Here is a 12,304-nt window from a genome sequence, read left to right on the forward strand (position 1 = left end):
ACTAGATTATATGCTCCTCTTAGATCTATTTTTGTATAGATCTTAGCTTGATTCAACTGGTCAAGGAGTCCTGATATCAAAGGTAATGGATACCTGTTCTTGATTGTGATCTTGTTGAGTCCTCGATAATCAACACACATTCGTAAAGATCCATCTTTTTTCTTTACGAATAGAATTGGAGCTCCTGCTGGAGATTTTGAATGGCGTATGAAATTCTTCGCTAAATTCTCGTCAATATATGTCTTGAGTTCAGCCATCTCATCTTGCGATAAACTGTAAATTGGTCCAAATAGTGGCTGAGTTCCTTCCTTGAGGTCGATTGAACAATCATATGGACGATGCTCAGGAAGAATATCTGCATTCTTTTTCTCAAAAACGTCTTGATAATCCTGATATTGACTTGGAATGCCACTTGAAGTCTTTACGTTTTCAGAAATAGGTGCAGCATAAATAGCAAAAGTTGATCCTTCTTTTGCTGCGTGTATAAATGCTTTTGCACCTATCAGTACGGGTTTTACTGTACTAGACTTATAATTTTTTACTTGGTTCGTAGAACTATTAATAACGCTTTTGGAAAAGTCAAGTTTACGCGAATTCCAATCTATTCGAGGGTTATATTTTTCTAGCCAGGATAAACCTAAAATAACTGGATTGGACGGGGATTTAATTATGTTAAAAGCTATGTAGCTATCATGACCGTCTATTGTTACTTTTATAGGATGAGTTTCATGAGTGACATCTCCAGAAGACAAGGGACGACCATCTATGACTTCTACATGTACTGGTTTAGGTTTCTGTACAAAGGGTATTTTACGACTTTTAACAAATTGTTCATCTAAAAAACATGCTGAGGCTCCCGAATCTAATAAAGCAGAGGCTTTGTAATTCTTAGGTCCTAAATATAAGTCTATTATAAAACAAGGAGAGGGTTCTGAGGAGAGGATAGGACCTTCATTAGGAATTGTACAAGGTTCCAGCTGCACGGTCCCTATTGTAGCTGGACGAATCCGTTTTCCGACATGTTGTCTTCTTTGACTGTCGTACCCCTCATTTTATAGTTGCGTCGTTTCTTTGGACAATGTTGAGCAGTGTGCTTAGGTTCTCCGCAATATAAACATAATCCTTCTTGACGACGACGAATCTTTTTTTGCTCAGTTAGAGGTTTAAAACGTACCGCGTCAATTTGCATGTCTTCTACTTCCGAATGTACGTTTGGCAAAGATGTTGATGTTGCCATTGAGTAATAACGTTGAGGTTCCCGTGAATGATTCTCAGATCGAAATTCAAAAAGTCGATTATCACATTTTACCGCAAAATCGATTGCTTGACTCAAAGTTTGAGGATCAGGTAAGTTGAGCATCAATTTCTTTACTTCGTATTGCAATCCATAAAAAAATTGACTGATGAGTGCAGCATCATCCCACTTGATGTCAATTGCAAGTTGTCGAAATTGTGAAGCATATACTGTTACTGAGCGATTTCCTTGTCGCAGAATTCGGATCTTATTTGTTGCAACACGAGTTGCATCGTGTTCACCATACATAGATCGAAACTCCGCCAAAAAAGCTTCCAAATTGTCCAATATTGGATTTCGTTGTTCAAGAAAAGACGAAAACCACGATAATGCAGAACCAGAAAGTAGAGTGCCAATAAACCTGACTTGTGATCCTGGAGTTGGATAGCTTTGCGGTTGAAGTTCAATTGCCAATTGTACTTGATTGATGAACCCTCGAAACTTTGATCTCGTACCATCAAATTTCTCAGGTAAGGCAATTCTTGGTTCTCTAGTGCTTATAGGGTGTTGTACAATTGGAGAAGGAACGTGATTTGTTGTAGATGTTGAAGCAGCTCCGATCATCTCTATATCTCCACTTTCTGCTATTCTTGTTCTTTCCTGTGTTGGTGAATTGAGTTGATGCATCGCAAGCATTAACTCCCTCATTTGCTCTTGCATTTGTGCCATTGCACTCTTCATTTCAACAAGCTCTGCCATAATGACACTAAGAAGAAAAATTTGTTTGTTATTGCTCAAGACAAAAGAAAAGAAAGACTTGATAACAAAGAAGATACTAAGAACAATATCAGTTTAGAAGTGGGTAATCCGCAAACTTCTAATACGCTTATGTCTTGTCAAGAGAAAGGGGTAATCCACTCTTACTCAAGAAAAAACAAAGCTCTCATATTGTAAGTGTACTCTTGTCAATCTGTCAAGGACAAAGACTCGATGAGGGAAAATATACACCAAAAGGCTATCTCGATATAATAAGTCAAAATATAAACAAGTAGGTATATTAAAAGGAAACTGGAATGGCTATTGCCACAAGACAAGAAACTAAAGACTCTTGAACCTGGACTAGAAGCAAGAAAGGAGTTGACAAGAGTGAAGAAGCCTTCACTCTTGTCTCTATATATACTATCTAACTAGGGGCTACGTGGCGACGTTCTATAGGACCTCCAATATGTGTTGACTTTGTAGGACACATGCCTTGACTTACAAGGCAAGTTTTTCTACGTGTGGGCCACATAGTTAGCTTGATCTTCAAGCTAACAACATGTGTGGCACATGGCCAACTTTTTGACCACGTTTCTAATCCAAAAAGTCAATTAAAGACACCTATGAAGTCAAAGCAGCGTCTAGGAAGTTTCTAAGAAGCTTCTATATTAAATATTATAGAATTAACTTACTTTTATCTACTTTTACTTACTTCTACCTATTTCTATATGTAATTATTAGCTTACATGATTATGGCCGTGACAATAAGTTTCTAAAAACTTAGAAATTATTATCATTACTTAACTTGTTCCTCTCCAATCAAGTCTTTATTCTTGGCACCTTTCAAACAATTCATTGTTGCTTATAATGGCTTCAGGAATAAATTATTTCAAAGATTCTACTTTTGACATTGTCATTAATAAATCTTTGACATTATCCTTCAATTCATATCAAAATCAATTGATAAGGGCTTTATCATTCCAATCTACATTGCAAGCAAGGTTTTAGAATTCAGTAGTATATATGGTGGCTGATCTAGATCCTTGTCTTAAAGATAGGAACTTGGTCTTTCTTGCTTTTTTTCAATCACTTTCTCTAAATGTGGTCGTAAACACTTCTATGAATGAATTTAAATTATAAAGCAATTGTGAATCTTTTTCTAATAGAAGAGCAAACATACAAAGAATACTTCTAAATAGAAGTGCATCTATAAATCCAATTTGAGTAAATTCATTAGAATATTAGAAGAGATACAACCTTAGATAAAGCTTGACTTGTTGCAAAAATCTTTAAAAAATTTATCTTATTCTATCAAACTTCTTGGGCATACTAATTCTTATCCCTATTGTATTTGTAAAAATAAAACTTTTAAAATTTGGTTGTGACATCAATCTATTTGCTTCTTTTCACTATATAGCTTTTTGACATAGACTCTAAATTTCTTTCATATGCATAGGATTAGTGTTTCTATAGTTGGAGCTATTGATACATGAAATTTTCACCTAAAAAGTATTGATAAGTTAATGAAAAATTATAATAGTTACAAATCTATTCTCACTTCTGCTAAGTATAGCACCTATGATTTTTTTTTATTTCAATTAACTTAACAAATACATAAATTAAATTAGAAGAAAATAATATGCAACATCTAATATTAAATAAAAATTTCTACAAAAAAAGATAATCTGCTCTCTTTAAAAAAAAAATCAATATTACAAAACTAAACAATTTATTTAAAGATAAGTAATCTTTAGCCTTTTAAATATAACAATAGAAGTAGAATAATTCACTCACTTCTTAAACAAGAGAAGAACAATGAGTTAGTACTTTTTTCAAACTATCAAGGATATAAATCTTCAAGAAAGAAATCTTCAATATACTGTTGTCAAGGACAAGAACTCGATGAAAGCTAAAGAGTAAGTGAGACTTTTCTCAAAAAGAAATAGGACAAAATAGAAATATGTATATTAAGAAAGAAACTGGAATGGCTATTGCCAAAATACAAGAAAACTAGAGACCCTTGAAACTAGACTAGAAGCAAGAAAGGAGTTGACAAGAGTGAAGAGGGCTTCACTCTTGCCTCTATATATACTATCTAACTAGAAGCCACGTGGCGATGTTCTATAAGACCTCCAATATATGTTGACTTTCTAGGCCACATGCCTTTGCTTGCAAGGCAAGTTTTCTATGGATGGACCACGTAGTTAGCTTGTTCTTTAAGCTTCCAACATGTGTGGCACATGGCTAACTTGTTGACCAAGTTTCTAACCTAAAAGTCAACTAACGACTCCTATAAAGTCAAAGCAGCGTCTATGAAGCTTCTAAGAAGCTTCTCTAGAAGATATTACACAATTAACCTACTTTTACATACTTTTATCTATTCATATAGGTAATTATATGTATGTCCGTGACATTACCCCCCCTTCTAGGGACGAGTTCCACGAGGAGCGGTGATTATATATTGAGAAAATCTAATATGCGGCGAATTGTATTTGCTACATACTCTGATCTTTGTTCTCTTCGAAGATAGTTGATGGGTCCTCTTAGCCATCGATAGTGTCCCATTCCAGGGCGAGAAGACCACCCTGTTATTTGATCACTGTTGAGGCCTTCATAACTTCCTTCAAATAATACATTTGAAACACCATCAGGAGTCGTTCCTATCTCCAATAATATCACCAAACATCGAGAATCTCTTCCAAGGTCGTGATACCAAACGCGTTGTATCTCACCATCTATTCGAGGAAGAACATGTCGTTCTTGAGGGTCTTCATCTCGGTTGCGTCGTCTTGAAGGTTGTGACAATCGCAATGTCCCACCCGGTAAGTCAGCAAACGAAGGTTCTTGAGTTGAATCCGCTGGTTGTTGGCTCTCCATCTAATTAGTGTCACAAAATGCAAAGAAGTTACAAACAAGGATAGGAAATTGAATGTTATCTTGCCTCAATCTTGTCTCTTTTATAAGAGAGGTTTTCATCTTGGTTTTGATGGATGTCGTTGATGAAAAACTTTGACCTTAGCTGATGCATTTGCTAGATTCCTGGATGGCTCCCATGTGCGCTCACTAATATCATATCCGCACCAATGAACAAGATATTCCAGCTTATTTCGGTGCCGCCTTGAGTCTAATATCTCTTCCACCTCAAATTCTTCATTATTATCTACTTCTATAGGAGGCGGTGGCATTTGTCTTCTTCCTTGTATATCCACTGTCTTATATGGTTCAAGAAGAGACACGTGGAATACAGGATGGATCTTCATTGACTCCGGTAGATGTAACCGATATGCAACTGGGTTGATCTGTTCAGAAACAGAAAAGGGGCCAAGCCTACGATAGTCCAATTTGTCACAAGGTCGAGTGGTCTTGATATTGCGACGAAGTAGGCATACCTTATCACCCACGTTGAGTTGTGGTTGCTCTTTACGATATACATCTGCATTTATCTTTTGTCGTTCTTGAGCTTCCTTCAATTGTGTCTTCATTATTGCATGTAACTCTGACAACCGATTTGCCATATCTTCTGCTGCAGGATTATCAACTTTTGAAAAATCAAAAGTATCAAGTCGTGGATGATAGCCATAATTGGCAAAGAAAGGTGTTTGTTGCGTGGAGGAATGTACCGTATTATTATAAGCAAACTCTGCCAATGGCAGAAGGTTTGTCCAATCATCTTGTTGGTAGTTGATGGTACACCTTAAATACTGTTCCAAGACTTAGTTTACGCGCTCTGTTTGTCCATCAGTTTGAGGATGGAAAGCTGAAGATAGCTTTATGTCCACTTTTAAAATCTTGAAAAGAGTCCTCCAGAATCTCAACACAAATTGAGTTTCCCTATCCGATATGATATCTTTAGGTAATCCATGATAGCGATAGATATTATCAATGAAAAGCTTAGCTGTTTCTTCACCTGTGATAGATTTTGTACATGGCATAAAATGTGCCATCTTGGTGAAACGATCTACTATCACAAATATAGAATCATAAGATCTTGAGTTTGGAAGATCTGTGATGAAATCCATAGAAACAGAAGACCATGGTTGTTCTGGTATAGGTAATGGCTGAAGAAGTCCGTAAGGTCGATGTCGAGGAATTTTTGATCTTGAACAAATATCACATGATTGTACAAAGTCTTTGATTGACTTCCACATTTGTGGCCACCAAAAATCTCTTAATATGAGTTCCAGAGTCTTATTATATCCAAAGTGCCCTGCTGCTGGAAAGTCATGACGTGCTTGAAGAACACGCAAACGTGCTTTTCCTTCTGGAACATATAGGCGTCCTTCAAAATATAATAGATTATTCTTGAACTCGAACTTAGAAGAATCATGAGACTTGGAAGAATTATTCTCGATATCATGAACAAGAGGGTCTGAGGACATACTGGACTGGATTTGCTTGAGAAAAGTTGAATCAACAGTCAATGTTGATTTCACTGCTCGGAGATGAAATTGCTCCGGTTTCAAGAGGACCGTTCTTTGTTGCTCAAAAGCTGCATCTCCTTCTTTTGGTGCAAAATAAGAACGTCTAGATAGGGCATCGGACAAACCTTGTTGTTTTCCTGGCCGATAAGTGATAATGAACTCGAATCTTGACAAAGACATACTCCAACGAGCTTGACGACGATTCAACACGCGTGCTGACATGAAATACTCGAGGTTCTTGTGATCTATATACACAGTGACTGGACTAGAAGCACCTTCTAAATAATGACGCCATTCTTGAAAAGAATCCACGATTGCAAGAAGTTCTTTATCGTGGATCTCATAATTGATCTCGGCTGCTGAGAATTTTCTTGAATGAAAAGCTATCGGATGAAGTTTGTCATCTGTTCCCATTTGTGATAAAACTGCACCCAAGGCAAAATCCGATGCGTTTGTTTCCATAAAAAATACCTTGGAAAAGTCAACACGATATAAGACTGGTGCAGAGACAAACGATGTCTTCAAGGCTTCAAATGCTGCTTCCGCTTCTTGATTCCATTGAAATTTATCTTTACTAGTCAAGCGTGTAAGTGGAGCTGCAACTCGTGAGAAATCTTTGATGAAGATCCGATAGTAATTTGCAAATCCCAAGAAACATTGGACATCTCTTACCGTCCTTGGAATCTTCCAATCCATGATTGTTTGGACTTTCTTAGAATCCATCATGAGACCATCATTTGAAATGATGTATCCTAAAAAGTCAACTTGAGTAGTGTGAAATACACACTTTTCCATCTTGGCGTACAATCCTGCATCTCTGAGTTTTTGTAATACTTGACGAACATGTATTTCATGTTCTTCAACATTCTTAGAATAAATCAGGATATCGTCTAGGTAGCAGACGACAAAATTATCTAAGAATTCACGAAATACATCATTCATGAGATGTTGAAAAGCAGCTGGTGCATTCGTGAGTCCAAAAGGCATGACATTATATTCAAAATACCCGTACCTGGTTCGAAACGCAGTCTTCCATTCATCTCCTTCTTTGATCCGTACTAGATTATATGCTCCTCTTAGATCTATTTTTGTATAGATCTTAGCTTGATTTAACTGGTCAAGGAGTCCTGATATCAAAGGTAATGGATACCTGTTCTTGATTGTGATCTTATTGAGTCCTCGATAGTCAACACACATTCGTAAAGATCCATCTTTTTTCTTTACGAATAAAATTGGAGCTCCTGCTGGAGATTTTGAATGGCGTATGAAATTCTTTGCTAAATTCTCGTCAATATATGTCTTGAGTTCAGCCAACTCATCTTGCGATAAACTGTAAATTGGTCCAAATGGTGGCAGAGTTCCTTCCTTGAGATCGATTGAACAATCGTATGGGCGATGCTCAGGAAGAATATCTGCATTCTTTTTCTCAAAAACGTCTTGATAATCCTGATATTGACTTGGAATGCCACTTGAAGTCTTTACGCTTTCAGAAATAGGTGCAGCATAAATAGCAAAAGTTGATCCTTCTTTTGCTGCGTGTATAAATGCTTTTGCACCTATAAGTGCGGGTTTTACTATACTAGACTCATGGTTTTTTACTTGATTAATAGAACTATTACTAATGCTTTGAGGAAAATCAAGTTTACGAGAAATCCAATCTATTCGAGGATTATACTTTTCTAACCATGATAAGCCTAAAATAACTGGATTAGAGGGAGATCTAATTATATTAAAAATTACGCAACTACTATGACCATTTATTATTACATCTACAGGAAGTGTTTCGTGAGTTACATCTCCAGAAGACAACGGACGACCATCTATGACTTCTACGTGTACAGGTTTAGTTTTTTGTATTAATGATATTCTATGACATCTAGCAAATTCTTCATCTAAAAAACAAGATGAGGCTCCTGAATCTACCAAGGCAGAGGCTTTGTAATTATTAGGTCCTAAACGCACATCTATTATAAAACAAGGAGATGGTTCTGAGGAGAGGATAGGACCTTCATTAGAAGTTGTACAAGATTCCAGCCGCACGGTGCCTATTGTAGCTGGACGTACTCGTTTTCCGACATACTGTCTTCTTTGACAGCCGTACTCCTCATTTTGTAGTTGCGTCGCTTCTTTGGACAATGTTGAGCAGTGTGCTTAGGTTCTCCACAATATAAGCACAATCCTTCTTGTCGACGACAAGACTTTTCTTGCTCAGTAAGAGGTTTGAAACGTACCGCATCAATTTGCATATCCTCTACTTTTGAAGGTATGTGTTGAGGAGACGTCGGTGTTGCCATTGAATTGTAGTAACGTTGAGGCCCACTTGTGCGACTCTCGGATCGAAATTCAAAAAGTCGATTGTCGCACTTCATAGTAAAGTCAATTGCTTGACTCAATGTTTGAGGATCAAGTAAATTAAGCATCAATTTCTTTACCTCATATTGTAATCCGTAGAGAAATTGACTCACAAGTGCGGCATCATCCCACTTGATATCAGTTGCAAGTTGTCAAAATTGTAAAGCATATAATGTTACTGATCGATTGCCTTGTCGCAAAATACGGATCTTGTTGGTTGCAACACGAATTGCATCATGTTCTCCAAACATGGATCGAAACTCCGCCAAAAAAGCCTCCAGATTATCCAATATTGGATCTCGTCGTTCAAGAAAAGATGAAAACCATGACAATGCTGAACCTGAAAGAAGTGTACCAATGAATCTAACTTGTGACCCTGGAGTTGGATAGCTCTGGGGTTGAAGTTCAATCACTAGTTGGACCTGATTGATGAATCCTCGAAACTTGGATCTGGTACCATCAAACTTCTCGGGCAAGGCAACTCTCGGTTCTCTAACACTCGAAGGGTGTTCCATTCTGGGAGAAGGGACATGGTTTGGTGCAGATGTTGAAGCAGCCCCAATCATCTCTATATCTTCACTTCCTACCATTCTTGTTGCTCCTTGTGGTGGTAAATTGAGTTGATGCATCGCAAGCATTAACTCCCTCAATTGTTCTTGCATCTGTGCCATTGCACTCTTCATTTCAACAAGCTCTGCCATAGTAGCACTTAGAAAAGAGAAGATGTCTAATAACGCTCAAAATAGAAGAGAGGAATTGATAACAAAGAAAATACTAAGAACAATATCAGTTTAAAAGAGGGTAATCCGCAACTTCTAATGCGCTTATGTCTTATCAAGAAAAAGGGGTAATCCACTCTTAATCAAGAAAAGACAAAGCTCTGATATTGTAAGTGTACTCTTGTCAATCTGTCAAGGACAAGAACTCGATGAAAGCTAAAGAGTAAGTGAGACTTTTCTCAAAAAGAAATAGGACAAAATAGAAATATGTATATTAAGAAAGAAACTGGAATGGCTATTGCCAAAATACAAGAAAACTAGAGACCCTTGAAACTAGACTAGAAGCAAGAAAGGAGTTGACAAGAGTGAAGAGGGCTTCACTCTTGCCTCTATATATACTATCTAACTAGAAGCCACGTGGCGATGTTCTATAAGACCTCCAATATATGTTGACTTTCTAGGCCACATGCCTTTGCTTGCAAGGCAAGTTTTCTATGGATGGACCACGTAGTTAGCTTGTTCTTTAAGCTTCCAACATGTGTGGCACATGGCTAACTTGTTGACCAAGTTTCTAACCTAAAAGTCAACTATAGACTCCTATAAAGTCAAAGCAGCGTCTATGAAGCTTCTAAGAAGCTTCTCTAGAAGATATTACACAATTAACCTACTTTTATCTACTTTTACATACTTTTATCTATTCATATAGGTAATTATATGTATGTCCGTGACAACTGTTCTATCACTCAAAATATTTGTATGTTTTTAAAACACCTCCATGTATATTTAATGTATGAAAGATTTTAACTATAGGGCCTCGGATGTTTAGCATCCATCATTCTATAGCTGCACAAGGTCAGATCTTCCTTGGATGCTATAAGAGGCTTTTTAATAATTTTGTTCTTTGGGTTGCTGCTGGTCAGCCATCTATATATTATTTCAATCTTTATGTTTTATACCAAGTCAATGTAGAGTTGTCCTATAAATCAACATAGATGTGTATATTACACTTTGACCACAAGTGATAGCAGTCTATGATGTAATGACTCTAAACTATACTACCTAATGATCTAATGAGGTGGTTATTGTATAGTGGTTGTTGTAGCATTTCATTTGTATGTCGAGGTTCTTTTCGATGTAGTCATGTATGAAATTCTTACTATACATGGAGTATGTTACACTAGAAATGTCAGCCATTACAAAGTACTAGAATTTTAGTACTTGTTAGCCAATGGACATTATGGTGCTACATGCTCTTTTTAGTGTATTATATTTTGATAGCACAATATTGGAGCATAATCTTCTAAGATTCTACTTTAGAAAAGAGCCTTGAAAAATCAACTTGGCTAAAAATGCTTGTGCTTAAATCTCTAGATGAAGTATTTTTAAGCCTTGTTAGATTATAGGTTGTATTACCATGTGCCAATGAATTTTTACACGAGTAGTTTTTGATGTAATGCCTGACCATAAGTAACTTCTTACTAACATGTAAACTTGACTGAAGATCTTGTTTTTTATGGTTGCACATGATGAGATGTATAAAATAGAAATTAGTGCTATTTGATTTATAATCATAATTTTGCCTATCAATGATAATTATTTTAGGTCCTATTTATTGAGTTGTATTGTAATTTGACTAAAAGCCTTTGCTCCATTTTCTATAAGTGGCATATAGAAACCTATCAAAAATCCAAGATATCTTATTGAAGCTCCTTTCTTTATCCAATCGAGTCTTTGTTCTTTTTCTTAGTTAAAATTTTGAACTTATTATTTTGTGCCAATTCATTTTAGTCCTAGAAGATACACAATAAGTGTCTAATACTTTCATGGTACATTGTAAGTTATCGAGTTTTCCTTTTAAATATAATAAGGTGTCATTAGTGAACATGGAATTGGTATGGAACTTTTAATTTGGTTTAATGAGTCCTTCCACATTGTGCTTAACATCATCTAGCATGTGTCCTAAGACATTCATTGCAAAGAGAAATAGATAGGATACTAAAGAGCATCCATGTCTTATTAAGCTTTTGAGGTTGAATGGTTGTCCTTGTTTTCCATTGATGGTGATGAAGGCTACACCTTCATTATTTAATGCCATAATCCATGCAATCCACTTGCTGAAAAAACCAAGTTATATCATTATATCTTAAAAGAATATCCAACTAATTCTATCACATATTTTTTTAAAGTTTAATAACATAAGTACTAAATCTTGGTTTCTCTCTTCTGCCCAAGTCAATGATTCCATGGCTAGAAATACGTTATCAAATATGCATCTGCCTCACAAAAAGCGTGTTTGAGCTTTGCAAATCCAACGAGGTAAGTATTGTACTTACCTGTTGGCTAGGACTTCGCTATAAACTTATATACTATGTTTAATAGGAAAATAGGCCTGTAATTGGTAATTATTGATAAGTCTCTTGTTTTGGGGATCAATGCAATGTTACTAGTATTGAGTTTGATAGGCAGCTTGCCTTGTGAGAGAACTTCTTCGGCAAATTCAACTATGTCAGATCCAATTTCCTCCCAACAATCTTGTAAGAATTCTGTCGAGATCATGTCAAGGCCTAGTTCTTTGTCTCGAGGAAGTTCCTTCACAGCAATCTTCACTACTCCTGGGGTGCTGTCTCATTTGAGATCTTTCTTTTGAGTTGGGGTCACCAGTTTTGATACGCTGGATAGGCAAATTGACTTGGCTTTACTGTTGTTTTCAACAGCGGTATCTTTGGTGTTTAGATTTTTGTAATAAGCATGGGCGTATACAACCATGTCCTTCTAAAGAATAAATATGCTGCCCTGGTCATTAAATTCTCTGATTCACA

This window comes from Physcomitrium patens, chromosome 25, assembly GCF_059467195.1.
Source record: "Physcomitrium patens ecotype Gransden chromosome 25, ASM5946719v1, whole genome shotgun sequence".
In the NCBI taxonomy this organism is placed as follows: Eukaryota; Viridiplantae; Streptophyta; class Bryopsida; order Funariales; family Funariaceae; genus Physcomitrium; species Physcomitrium patens.